The following is an 8,459-nucleotide window of genomic DNA, read 5'->3' on the forward strand; positions in this document are numbered from 1 at the left end:
TATACATGCCGTTTCTAGAGCTGATGATGCATGATACCATACTGTAATGAATAGACCTACAGTATATGTTTGGGAGTTGTGCAACTAGGCCTAAAGGAAGTTTTTCGTGTATAATAACTTAAGGAATCAAAGTGTTAATTGTAATGGATCACAAAATGTAGAGGTAATACCCAATCAAGTGGTAAAACGTGTATGCCATCCACTATGTACTGGAAATAAATAACACTGGTTAATAGCATATGGTAGAGTGTCACAAGCGAAGCGTCCCGAAAGCTCAGCGCCGATTTGCAGTAAAAGCTCGGCCATGTATTTGCAGCTCGCATCCCAAGGCGCTTCCTGTTGGGCGGTCACGCGCCTCCGCGGAATGACAGCATGCCGCGAGACGGAGGCGGGGGGCGCTACGAAAAGCAGCGTACGGCGCCCCCTGAAACCATTCGCGGCGGCTGTGGAGTAACTGCGGCTTTTAGGATCTGCTACAAACGCGTGAGTATTAAGGTTTTTGTTATGCATTACAATTCATTTAAGTTCTAATTATTTCAGGAGTTATAAGTCATCCGCTCTTTCTTGGGGCAGTTTCTGGTTGTTTTTTCCCCGTTATGTGATTTAAACAATCGAAAATCCACGAACAAAATGCCTAGTTAAGTTTTTAAATGACAAGTAACGATTGTAGGATTTAGGTTTTTCACAGATTACTAAATTGTAGTCTGAAGTTAACTTCCTTAGAATACATAAGTTTGTTAATATCGTAATGGTTTTATTGCTGCTGTTATTTGAATTTGGCAGGTCGGGTAAAAGACGCTGCTTTTTGTTGAAATGTGTAGATTGAGACTTTTAATCGCCACCATCAGTATTGACTTTTAAATTGTTCGGTCAGACCGATATTTCTTTTTCGTCTTTCCAAGTAAATTGGAAAAAATGCTGTCCTGATGGACTGTGGGTATTTCCGCGTTTATATTTGCATATTTCGTATTGAACAAATGACCTGACCTGAGATTTGCAGAGAAGCATGAGTTTGACCCACAGTATGTAACCCTCTTGCCTGACCTTCTAGACACACTCATAAAGCCCCCACTGACATAAAAACCCTCACTTTGAGATGGACTCCATGGCTGCTCTTCTCTTTCTGTTGATCTTTGGGGACATGTCCTCAGGTGAGTCTAGTGTGATTTCCTTTGTTCTGGAATTTTCAGTTCATTTGCAGTGTTCTTTTCGGAATCCCTTACATATCTGTGTTTTATAATTGTGTGTATTGAGTAGTTATTACCAGAGGTGGAAAGGTCCGTTTACTTTCTGGACCTCAACTTTCCACTTCTGGTTATTACACAAAAATATGAACTATTTGTGGCTATGACCCTCTACTGGATAAATGGTTATATAAAATGAATGGCTGGATAAATAAAATATGTGTCAGTATTATTATTTTTCATGTGAGTCGCTACATAATATATCACATTTTCTATTATTATGAGTAACAAAATGACATATTTAGGAATTATTTTTATGGAAGTGTATGTTATACCATGCATTTTAGTATAAGATAAGTATTAAAGGTGACCAGGTGAGTGTGCCTGTACGCAGTTATCATTTTGATGTGCTGCACTGTTTTATTATAAAGTCTTTTAAAGCAGACATTTGTGATCCATTACCTTAGCAGCCGAGTTATTGTGTAGGAGAGTCCTACAGCAGCCTGTCAGACCCTACTACTCTTTGGGTGCTACGGCAGAGGAAAAAGTACAAAAGCTATTACAGATTTAAATACGATTTGGCCCGGGTGGACATGAAAAGCTCACTCTTCAGGAAGCAAGCCCTGGGGGTGGGGGTTGCTGAGCATTATATAACCTTACGATAACGTAAGGGTGAGCTCTTGGGGAGAGGTTTCAGACAGAGCTCCACAAAGAAAAATAATCAAACAGATTGATAAATAAGCCGCTTCCTTGTACTATACTGCCTGTCTGCCAGACTGGGTGGCAGGGAGACCAACTGACGCGACCACTTGTCGCCTAAGGAGACCGATTTCTATCTCAACGCAATTAACAATCCGACTCCCCTTTTCCTTTCTTAAAATCTGCGCTTGTAAGGTTGTTCTCTCTTACATAGGCCAATAGGGATTCGTGACAGGCCCGGTCTCATTAAATATGCCACTTACTTCTGTTTATTTGATTATTTGTTTCATGGATAAATGGAAACAGGAAGCAGCTCATTTCATCTTCCCAGCCGACTGTTTGCCGTTCCGTCTTTATTATTATGTACGGTTTTACAGAGAAGTGCTGGTGTAATGATGCTGGCCGTCTTATTAGCCCTGGGCAGACAAGCAGTCATGTAGAGGACGGAGCCCTCAATGGCTCATTAACAGTATGTCAAGATAAACTATCCCCCAGCCAGCAGCTGGAATCTGTAGAAATAATAGTCTTGCAGAAGCCCTATTTTTAGTTCATGGGAGGCCCAGGACAGTTTCTCATCCACTGAATGAATCCAGTGAACTTTCGCTCTGCTAAGTAGAGTTCGGCATTCTGGCAGAGTCTTAGGACAGACCTGTTACAGTCTGTAAGAAGATTTTAAGCTGGTTTTTCACTTTTTTCCCTCCAATTTTGCCTGTCACACAGCAACACACACTACAGCTGGAATGGTGTTTATGATGTCATGGTTCGCCAGTACTAGGTATTATCCAAACATGTAATATATTTTGAATTAAAAACAAAGGGACATACAGATGAATGTTGCGTTCACAATGAAACAGTAAGTCAGCTATAACATTCGGGCTGCTCTGAGGGATTGTGGGTGTTCCTCATAGCGTGTGGCTCAGTGAGCTAAGCCACTGTGCATGTGATTAGAAGGTTGTTGGTTCAAGCCTGGCCTCTGTGCGTCTGGGGGCCCTTGAGCAAGGTGGCTGCTCTTTGCTGCTGAGTTTCCTCTGGGTTAAGCAAAAAGAGAATTTCCCCAGGGGGTGTTAATGAAGTATTATCATTGTGTTTTGATGTATTCTTTTTTCTCCTAAATTTGATATTATGATCAAATTGGTCATTGTGTAGGTCGTGCAGCTTTGTAAAATAAAATAATTAAAAATAAAATAATAATAATAAAAAAACATCAGTAACAAATACACCATTTATTAGTATTATACTGGGAAATATAAAATATTTAGCTGTTATAAAATATGTAGACTGTAGGGGAATGGGATTTAATTTGCATTGTCTGTAATGTTTCTAATTCCTGTCTTGCTTTGAGTCGTATAATAGCATAGTGCATAAACACTGCTGTATTAAATATGGCAGAACTTTTCAGCTGTTTGGTAGATGTCTAGTTAAGAATTTCCTCCACCCCATGGTTATAGAGCTGAACAAATTTCTTGAAGCTCTTGCCTACAACTCCGCTGTGTTTTGCTGGAGAAAGGAGACCATTTCATTTACTGTTCGAGCAACAGAAGAATTATGCTTTTGAAAATTACTCTAGCATGTTGAAGGAAAGCCAGCAGAGATGGAGCCACATGTTTTTTACATGCCTTTTATTTCCATTTAGCTTGGAATTTGTGGCAATTTTGACATGTGGGGACAAACAGAATCTGTAGTTCTGTTGAAGTTCAGGTGCTGAGCATTTCTTTTGTTGGTCCTACATAACCTGCTGTAATTTTGTCCGACGCGGCTGACAGACTTGGTTCAGAGAGCAGTTTTGAGTGGGAATGAGGTGCTGTGGCCCCAGGGAGACAGCACAAGCCTCTGTGGTGCCTTGATAAGACCTTGTTTAGCTTACTGTAAATTGTCAACCCTCCGTCTGCAGCTGAGGAAACTCTGAGATAATAGGTGTGGGAGGCAGGGTGCAATCTGGGAATCATCTCCCATGTGTTCTCAAACCTTGGCTTCTTTGGATGTAAAACGTTTATTCAGAAGTATTTGGCTGTATTTTTGACTTTCGTTTATAGTGCCTTGATAATTCTGAGTCATTCACTGATTCATTTGGCTGATTTTTGAGTGGACAGATTGAACTTGAGAGTGATGTCAAGCAAATTGTTCACTGTGTTGCATTTTGATCATACCAAATTCTAAAAACATCAGTGACACATCACAGCGGTAAGGCTTCATTGTAATTAAGTCATTTCCCTATATTACTCTTGAGAAACTCTACCTGAATCACTACATTTTCCTGTCTGACAATATGATAAGAATGAAAAACGTTGTGATGGATAACTCTGTAAAACAGCATTACTCAGTTCTCCATTGGTTGGGTGTGGCATGTGGAGGTTTTCCAACTCTCTCTCTATGGCTAACAACCTCAGTCAGTCCGGCTAACCAAATACTAAAGGATAAGGTGAACAAGTTAAATGTGCTTTGTGCCATGAATTACCCTTAATTAAACCATATTGACCCAAATGTAATATCTATCAAGAATGAGTTGACGTTGCTTCACATGGAAGTAACAGGAATCCTAGGTATCAACACCTGTATAAATTAATAGCTAACCAGTTCCTGGGTTTTGTTTTTGCACATGTGTCATAGTATCCCCATCCCACCCCATCCCATCCCATCCCATCACAGCCCATCCCACCCCATCCCATCCCACACCCCACCCCATCCCATCCCCGTCTCTCTCTGGTAATGGGAATACTGAATTTATAAACCCAATCATTCCCAAAAAAGCCCTGTATTACACAGTTGAGTTTCCTTCCAGTTGCTTTTGGTAGTTTATAAATGTCATAAACATAAATAAATATACTTGTTCATGTGGGAATATCAAGCATATCCCTACTAAATATGTATTATTTGAGATCAGCATCTTCTGTATAACCAAAAGAATGTTTATACATGTTTTTATTAATTTATTTCCTGTTTTTTTAAGCATTTGTTGTCGACAGTATCTGTTATCTGCTTTGGGTCTTGAGGTGCCAATTGCCTGTTCTTTAAAAGAAGATTCAATAAAGGAAGTTACTGTTTCCAGGATATGGCCTCTTGCCTGTTGTTCAAAGAGATAATTTGGACTGTTGGTGAAGTTATACAGTGACATTCTACCACTTTTTAAATTGTGAAAATGTGAATTCACAATTAGGTAATGTATAGAAAATTAGGCCAGAAGCTGTCAACCCTTCTAAGGTCAGGGACCCCCAAATGAAGACAGCCCAGAGCTACTGCTCTTGGTTGGTTACAGAAGTAACTAAGGAGAATGGGGGCTTTAATGTTTCTGACACTGAAGAATTTGTGTGTGCGTGGTGTGTGTGTGTGTGTGTGCGTGGTGTGTGTATGGTGTGTGTGTGTGTGGTGTGTGTGTGTGTGTAGGGAGGGGTCCTTTGACTTTCTAGTTTGTGCTCGATGCTCAAGACGTGAAAAAATGTGAATTACAGGCATTTCTCAACTGACAAGTTGACAGCTATCAACCCTTACGTAAGTCAAATTTTGCATAAGTCGAATTTACCTTCCCATACCATTCAAGACACCTAATAGCAAAATCACGTAAAACAAAAATATATTACTAATTCATACTAAAGGACACATATTACATAAATCAAAAGATAAATTGTAAATTTACTTACGGATGTATGTTGCCTTTTTGTGTGGTTGCTTCCTAAAATGCGGATTTACTTGCGTTGCTTTTACATAAGTCGAGAGCTGCCTGTAAATGGAAAGGTGTGTTACTTAAACACCTTTGGAGGTATCCCAGATTTTGGTGGAAAGTGTTGCCGATTGGTGATTGGTGACTTGGGCTTGTTTACATCCCCCTTGTCACGCCATGGCTCCTGCCAGCTACTGCCGTCATCAGCATGCTGTCTAAACAGGGCATTTCCTGTTACCCTTGGAGACAGGAAGTAGTCGAGAAGACCAGAGTAAGCGCCTGGCAGACAGCTGAGATACTGCACAGGGACAAAAGGCAATTATGCTGCTCACTATGTCACATTTGGTATTGGAGATATGGAAATTTAACATTTTAAGTTGTACTGCATGAAAACAAACACAATGGTGCCTTTTAATAGAATGCTGTTGTACAATTGTACTGAGTGTGAGAGTAAAGTGTCTTAGGTTTGTAAAACAAGAAGATAATGAATATTGTTATAACCTGCTAACGTTTGTTTTATTTAATTCTTGCGACTGTTGACCACCCTACATCTAGAAATCTGTTAATATGCTACATTTATGCCCAGTGATCAACACACAACATACCAGAATGTTTATATTTTATGAGATATTTATTGTGATGTCTTGCTTTTTAAGGTCAATGTTGTTTAAAAAATGAAAACTCAAAATTTATGCTGCAAATGAAATAATAAATTATATAACGGGATCCATAACTATCAAAACACAATAAGACATTGAGTAGTGGCAGACAGACAGACAGACAGACAGTCTAAATCCTCCTGCATCTTCACAGTGACGCCCGCTTACCCAAACAGACCTTTCATCTTTACCAGTGATTATAAGCCAGGCCGGATTTTGCCTAGGAAAGGACACCTGACCTTTATTTCCTAAGAATGAATGGTGTTTACGTCTACAAAATATTTACCGACTGCCAAAAGAATTCCATCTAAAATTACACATTTTCCGAACACCTTGCATTCACTAAAAGAGCTTTTTGCTACCAGCAAACAGGTGTATCCAAATACTATAGTGTGTGTATACACACACACACACACACACACACACACACACACACTGTACATGTTTCTAATTTTATCTTTGTGGGGACTTTACATTCATTTCTATGGGGAAAGCTCTAATCCCAACCATGAGGACCTTAACCCCTACCCAGCCCTAATCTTAACCATAAGTAACCAAATTAAATACGAGACTTTTGGCATTTTTATTTTTTCAACTGCATTCAAAGATCATTGTGGGGACCTGGAAAATGGTCCCCACAACATCAAAATAACAGGTTTTTAATTACATTGTGGGGAACATTTGGTCCCCACAATATAATATAAACATGTCTCACACACACACACACACACACACACACAAAGAGATGGTGCATGGGGACAGTTGTACTGAACTTTTTTTCCCATGATACAGCATCCCTCACATGTGAGCCAAAGGAACCAGGGGACAACAGCCGTGAAAAGGGCATTGATGTTGAGGTGACATCAGGCATGTCCCCCAGGTGCTGGAGTAGATATAAGCAAGAGGGTTTCGAAGTTCACATCCTGGACCTGGTCTTCAGCACCAACTCTCCCATGGTAAGTCTGCTGTTAAGCTGTTAGTTGTTATTTTGTGCAGAACTGTCTACTGTCAGATCCTAGTGAAGATGCATGCTGAATTGTTATATTGTCTTGGAAATTTGCACATTTTTGCTGCCATTTGTAGCATTTTGCAGCTTCATTAGTAAATTATAAAAAGCCCTGCCTACTAAAGAAATTTACTGTGGCCTAATTGCTATATATGCTTCAGTTGTTATTTAGTTGCTCTATATTAAATGTCCTTGAAAGTATTGAGTTGTTTTAGTATTTGCAAACTTTCACAGATGTAGATGTAAAAATATGACCATGGATTCTTCTATGGTTAAACCCCATATTGAGGACAAGCTGCTGGAAATACAAAAAGAAGTTATTAAATTTGGAAGGACAGACATTTGAAAGGAACTTCATAGCCAGACTCTAGTTCTCTCTTCAGTAAATTAATGTGTGTGATGTCTCATCTGGGCCAGTAGGTAACGGCTAGTGCATGACAGATCTCCCCACAACTTCCATTAGTGAAATGAGGGACGCCGCAGGAGTCTCTGTGTAAGAACTTGTAGATCTGCAGGGGTACACATGCTCTGACCATTGCAGACTAAACCCGAAAGCATTCCAGAAACATAAGAAGTATGAAAAGCACTACAGAGGGTTTTTGTGAGCCATCATTAATGATTCTGAAGAAAGATCCCCACTGGTGATCCCACCAATATCACTAATGTGGATTTTGGGGGATCTTCCAAATGCAGAAAACAGGCTTCACAATGTCTCTACTGTTCTAAGAGTACAGATTCACATGTTGCTTGATGAAAACATCACTATTGGAGTGTATTAAACTTTTCTACCTAATATGTGTGCCTAGGAATAAATTTAAACTTTTGCAAAGATATATTGTTAAAATATTTTCCATTGGGCACATTTGCTATTTTGGTGAGGATGCAATAGATTTTTTGTTTACTTTTTTCCTGTTACCTTGTGAGCCACCATATTGGCCCAAGAACAACAACCATGATGAAGATGGTGATGTACATGATGATGAGTAGTTTTTGGTAAATTTGTTTAGCTGCTGCTAACATCCTGGCACACAGGCATGCTTATGTTATCAGGTATAGGAAGGTATTATACAGTCTATGCCAGGTTTTCTCAACCCGGTCCTCGAGGACCACCAGACGGTCCACGTTTTTGCTCTCTCCCAATTCCCTGCCAATTGGGAGAGAGCAAAAACGTGGACCGTCTGGTGGTCCCCGAGGACTGGGTTGAGAAACCTTGGTCTATGCAACCCCTTCTGTACACATCCTCTGCACACTTTCTA

At 39.9% G+C, this 8,459-nt stretch overlaps 1 long non-coding RNA gene across 1 annotated transcript; it reads left to right on the forward strand.

The window, feature by feature from the left end:
- Window positions 1-380: 380 nt before the first annotated feature.
- LOC140587483 (uncharacterized) lies at window positions 381-7,147 on the forward strand. The gene is made up of 3 exons (XR_011989161.1): window positions 381-483; window positions 1,052-1,151; window positions 6,990-7,147. It is a non-coding gene; the product is annotated as an uncharacterized lncRNA (long non-coding RNA).
- Window positions 7,148-8,459: the final 1,312 nt, after the last annotated feature.

The sequence above is a fragment of the Paramormyrops kingsleyae genome, unplaced genomic scaffold (genome assembly GCF_048594095.1).
Source record: "Paramormyrops kingsleyae isolate MSU_618 unplaced genomic scaffold, PKINGS_0.4 ups277, whole genome shotgun sequence".
Taxonomy (NCBI): Eukaryota; Metazoa; Chordata; class Actinopteri; order Osteoglossiformes; family Mormyridae; genus Paramormyrops; species Paramormyrops kingsleyae.